Source organism: Mastomys coucha, unplaced genomic scaffold (genome assembly GCF_008632895.1).
Source record: "Mastomys coucha isolate ucsf_1 unplaced genomic scaffold, UCSF_Mcou_1 pScaffold20, whole genome shotgun sequence".
In the NCBI taxonomy this organism is placed as follows: Eukaryota; Metazoa; Chordata; class Mammalia; order Rodentia; family Muridae; genus Mastomys; species Mastomys coucha.
Window position 1 is genome coordinate 34335777 of NW_022196903.1, and position 6127 is coordinate 34341903.

Here is a 6127-nt window from a genome sequence, read left to right on the forward strand (position 1 = left end):
TACAAGCTTTGCTAGCTTACGCAAAGGTACTGGCAGCCAAACTGTGTCTGCTTAAAGGAAGGACCCTAATTCACACAAGTTCAGATATGCCCACGGGGCCCCCCACCCTGAGACACACGCCCCAAACCCCACTCTATTTTATTGCCATTGAGGGTACAGGTGAGATTCCGGGGACCCAGAAATGCCAGGATTCAACTGTGGTTCTTCCACCCCGTCCTCACATAAAGGACAAAAGCAAATGGCCCCTCGCCTAAAGTGACATTTCAGGCTGAATTCTGTACTAGACAAATAACTGAGGCTGGGAATTCCAGGAACCAGAGGCTCAGCTCCTCACACACACCCGCAACTGTGCAGACGCTAGTAAGGAGGAAAAGGGAGGGCAATTAGGCCAAAACTGGGTTCAGTTTCCTGTCCCCAGAGCTGGAAAAGAGCCAGAAGAGCCAAGTCCAACCACTCCAAGGGCAGGAAGTGGGAGACCAGGCCACACTGGGGCTCCAGATCAAGCTTTTAACAGCTGTTCCTGGGACTGAAGCCAACCCAGGTTGAGGTGTGGTGAGCCTCCCACCCTTCAGAACAAAATTTCATTTAATCCCAGTCCTTGCCTTGTTTACAGAGAAGGAAACGGAAACACATGCTAAATAAGGATCAGAAGCAGGTCAAGGTCACTCAGCTGGTGAAACACAGAGCTGGCTTGAATCTTGGTAGACCCTGGGACCTCTGCACAGGTTCCCCTTTGGGGATTGATGGTAGCTCACAGACAGTCCCTCTCCTGGAACTGCCCTGCCTGAAATGTTGGACAAGCTAAGGATAAGGTTGGTCCCCTCCTGGGGCCAAATCATTTGTGTGACCATGAGACTGAGGAACAGGGGAACAAAGACCTAGCCTTTACCTCAAGACTTCAGCGCTCCTGTGGGATGGAGTCTTGTGTTTTTTTATTTGGGGGGTTTTCTTTCTTTAATACTGTCTCATACTGTAACCATGAAGGCATCAAGCTCACATTAATCCTCCTGCATTAACTTTTAGAGATCTGGGAATCCAGGCTTGAGCCTCCTGCCAACACCTAAGTTTTTGTCTGGATCACATTTCTGTTTTCCTTTTCTTTTTAAATGTAAAATTCTGGCTAGCCTTGAACTAGGCCTTTAATCCCAGCAGGGGCAGATGCATCTCTGTGAGTTCCAGGCTAGTCAAGGCTAAGTAGTGAAAGTCTGACTAAAAATAAATAAAATTAATTAATTAATTTAAAAAATATATGTACAAATAAAATACTTCAAAAATGTGTGTGTCATCCTTGCACAGGGGCCATGCTAATCTTCTCTAATTTTAGTATATGTGCTGCCAAATTGAGCACCACAACTGTTTTTTCCTTGCAACCTTTCTCGCTCAGCCTCATCCTGCTTCCCTGCTTTAGCCTCCTTCTTAGCTTTTAACAAACCAGCCCTTTCCACAATCAGCTTTCTGCACCCAAATCTCTCTCCCCTGCTTGGCTTTGTGGGCATCATCCTTCCTAGGAGGTTCCACAAACCCATCTTTGTGCTGTCCTGCCTGCACTTCACATTAGCTAGGACAGAACAATCAAGACTCCAAAATGTGTCAAGAAGGCCTCTAGATTTAGCATCAGGCAGCAGTCCTGTATTCCTAAACTAGTGAGTGGGGCTTGGGAGTGGGGAGGGGAGAGAAAAGAGAAAAGAGAGAAGAGAGAGAGAATGCATGCCTCTGTTCCAAGTATCATCTAGGGGCACAGGGGTCAGCCAATCCAGGAGAAAAGAACAAGGAAGTAAAGACGACACCAGGAAGGTAAGTGTAAGACCTGGGCCTTGCACTTCCTGTGTCTTGACTTCCTGTGGCTGTAGACTACTTGCAGCATGTGGAATTTATGCCTAGGTTTTGAGACAGGGGAGACAAGAAAAATTAACCCTCACTCCACAGTACGGCTGGAGCTTCTAAGTAGTTGAGAATCAAGAGTTCCAGCTTGGTGGCACATGCTTCTTATCCCAGCACCCTGGAGGCAGAAACACGTGGCAAATGTCTGTGGGTTCAAGGCTAGCCTGGTCTACAAAGAGAATTCCAGGAAAGGCAGGTCATACACAGAAAAACTCTATTTCAAAAAAATAAATAAATAAAAGCCAGGGCAGTGGTGGCACACGCCTTTAATCCCAGCACTTGGGAAGCAGAGGCAGGCAGATTTCTGAGTTCTAGGCCAACCTGGTTTACAGAGTGAGTTCCAAGACAGCCAGGGCTACATAGAGAAACCCTGTCTTGAAAAACAAACAAACAAACAAATGAACTATTTTCAGATATGAATGTTAAAATAGCAATGAACCTGGCTTAAGACTGGCATCTGTATGATCTCAGACAGGGCCTTACTCCTCTTCTAGAATTTTTTTTCAGAATCCCACATACAGAACATCATATCATATATCATATCATTTCATATCATGCTGGCAAATGGCTCAGTGGGTAAAGGTGCCAACCCAGGTTCCACCACTTGGACTAACATGATAGAAATACAGAATCAACTCCTTTAATTGACCTCTGACCTCCTCATGCATGTGCAGAGATACACACACATACACACACACACACACACACACACACACACACATACACACACACACTCAGTCAGTCATTTTTAAAGATTTATTTATTATTATATGTAAGTACACTGTAGCTGTCTTCAGACACAGCAGAAGAGGGCATCAGATCTCATTACAGATGGTTGTGAGCCACCATGTGGTTGCTGGGATTTGAACTCAGGACCTTCAGAAGAACAGTCAGTGCTCTTAACCGCTGAGCCATCTCTGCAGCCCCCAGACAGTCATTTTTAAAAACACTATTAGCTAATTCACAGTGAGGCATCCTATATCTTGCTTCCCTATGTCAGGTGCAATCCTGTCTGGCATACCTTTGTCCATCCTGAGATCTTACTTACATTTCTTAGCCAACTTTGTAAAGAGCAACTTTAGAAACAACCAGAATCCTACATGTAGCTATTATAAAGACAACTGGACCCTTTGTCCTAAGCACCTTTCTATTAAACTCTGCTCTTAAGTATGTTTAAAATGTTCTATAAAGAGTCTGGGAGTCCCAGTGGTGGTGCACGCCTTTAATCTCAGCACTTGGGAGGCAGAGGCAGGTGGATTTCTGAGTTTGAGGCCAGCCCGGTCTACAGAGTGAGTTCCAGGACAGCCAGGGCTACACAGAGAAACAGTCCGGGGAAATGTCTCACCTACTCCACTTGCAGCCAACTGGAGTATAACAACCCCCCCAAGTCAAGCAACTCCCAACTGCCTGGAACTCTCCCTCTAGATCTGCTGCTGCCTCTGGCATCTGCACACATGTGTACCTATTCACCCACCAGAAACACATAACTAAAAGGAAATACATAGTTTTTAAAAGATGCCTTTTAATGGCTGGGCATTGCTGGCACATGCCTCTAGTCTCAGTGCTCAGGAGGCAGGCAGACAGTTCTCTGTGAGTTCGAGAGAGAACAGCCTGGTCTAAAGAAATAGTTCCAGGACAGCCAAGGCTGTCTCAGAAAAACATTATATGTGTGTGTGTGTATACATACATACATATAATGTTTCTCTCTCTCTCTCTCTCTCTCTCTCTCTCTCTCTCTCTCTCTCTCTCTCTCTCTCTCTCTCTCATCTATGCTATTTAATAAACTCTGTAAGGAATGGTGGCAAACATCTTTATTCCTAGCATACAGGAAGCAGAAAAAGGTCATTTCTGTGAGTCCCAGACCAGCCAGGAACACACAGTGAGACCCTGTTTCAAAAACTAAACAACGAACTAAATACCAGCTGTGGTGCTGTGGCTGTAGCTCAGTTAATAGAGTGCTTGCCTAGAATGTACAAAGTCCTGGGTTTGAACTCTACACCCCATAAAACCAGACATGATGGTTATACGCTTGTGCTTGTAATCCCAGCACTTGAGAGGAAAAGCCAGGAGGATCAGAAAGTCAAGGTCATCATCTGATACATAGCAAGTTTGAGGACAGCCTGGACTACAGGAGACCAGGTTTCAAATGAAATAAATTCCATCTCTGCTTCATGCTGGCCCCACCCAAAATTCTTTCCTGCCATGATGATAAGAATTGGGTTTGAGGTCCCTATAAGGGAGAGGAGCTCTATAAAGGGGAGAAAATGGCTGCCATAGTTGGTAGTTAAAGTGAAGCTGCATCTCCAATCCCATACCACCACTGACAGGAATAGAGTAAACACAAGCAGTAAGTCAGTGTGGGGCCCGGAATGACTATCATCATCGTCGTCATCGTCATCATCATTTTGTGTTTTGAGACAGGGTCTCACTTTGTAGACCAGGCTGCCCTCAAATTCACAGAGATCTACCTGCCTCTGCTTCTGGAGCACTGGGTGTGCGACACTCCACCCAGCTTTCCTTTTTGCTTTGGGACAGTCTTTTGTATCCCCACACTCACTGGATAGCTGAGGGTGGCCTTGAATTCTTGTTCCTTATGCTACCACGCTTGAAGATAAACATTTTAAAAATGGAAGCGCTGCCTCCTTATTGATGACAGTACTTACATCCAAAGCCCCTCACAGTTGTAAGGTCTCCTTGCTGAGCCTGCAGGCTTAGCTCCTCTGGCTCTGCCCCAGGCGCTGCAGAGGGCCCGCCCTCCACTGTCCTGATGTTTGTTTTCCTTAAGCATAAAAACTGGTGAGTTCTTTTCTGTGTTCATTTTTAATTATTTCATCTGTGAAACTAAGAATCTGCAAAGGGAACCCGGTGTTTCCTGGTGACCTATGTGTGTGCACACAGCAGACTTTGTCCACGGTTGTTTGCACACACTTTAAAAATGTGGTGTCCATTGGCCCAAAGGATAAATGGGAGGCGGTTACAAAGGACTTCAATCCACTGAGGGAAGGCGAGAAGAGAGGGCCACTGGCCTGTCCCGGGACGAGGAATCAGGTCACCGTGGAGAGGTGAGAACTAAGAAGCCCAGCCTAGCTTCAGGCTCCAGGGAGTCCAGGTCCAGGTCGGAAACACTTCCTATCAGCAGCCATCCCCCGACCTGCGGTCCTCTATGCCATGATCCCCTAGGCCAGGACCTGGGCTGCAGGGACATCTGCTTCTATTTGTTTTTCCTTTTCCCTTTCTCTTGATGTCACCCACATCACCCAACCCTGTGACTCCCAGGAAGAGAGCTCACCTCACCTCGGGACTCATTTAGCCACTTCTTACTAAACCAGGGAGAGAGAAGGAAGGGGGGAGGGGAGGAAAGATCAGAGACTCGCAGTCCTGGCATTAAGACTAAACACTGCCTGAAGCTTGCTGACACCCTGAGGTCAAAGTGGAGAAAGAAAAAAAAAAGAGACACGGGCCATTGAAAGGCTAGGGAAAGCACCAGGGAACAGGCTGTCGGGGTGAACCTGAGCTGAAGAGAAACTCGATGACCTTTGGGTCACACCTAGGCTAATAACCACAACTGGAAATTCCTGTTGGCGGGAGGCCGCTCTTTCTTATTGAGATAATAGGCCCTCGGTGTTGAACCTGGAACACTTTCAGGACCATAGAGGCTCCTGCAAACTCATGGGGAGCCTTTGTGTAGATCAGAAAGGGGAGGTCTTTTCTCCAGGCGGTCACGACCTCCGACCTCCGGCTTGGTCAATGTCTCTGCTTTCCCAGCTGACTACCTGTGCAAAGGTACACATCTAGAGTGGCTCTGATACCCGCCCTCCCTCTACCTCCCCACCTCCCCTACCCCTACTAAGCCTTTTATTGGCCCACACTGCTGGAGGTGACATCCAAATAAGTCCAGGACTACTACTCAATTCTCTTGTCCCAGAAGAGGCTTCTGGTTGATGTGGAAGAAAGCTTGGTTGTCCTGTCAACATCAATCAAGAAGAGGGAGGGACTTACAAGCCTCCACCCTCTCTGAAGATCTATATGCAGTTATGGGATGGCGGGGAGGGGGGAGGGGGGAGGGTTTTGTTTTGTTCTGTTTTTGGTATTGTAGCCATTGATAAGGTGCTCCAAATCCTACAAACAATTGGGTCATACACACACATTCATGCACACACACACTCGAGCGACTGGGAAGTAGGATAAGAACTGGTTAAGAAAAGGAATCAGCCGGGCGGTGGTGGCGCACACCTTTAATCCCAGC

General features: G+C 47.0%; 1 pseudogene; it reads right to left on the bottom strand.

The window, feature by feature from the left end:
• Nucleotides 1-1251: 1251 nt before the first annotated feature.
• On the bottom strand, nucleotides 1252-1348 carry LOC116100100 (annotated as a pseudogene).
• Nucleotides 1349-6127: the final 4779 nt, after the last annotated feature.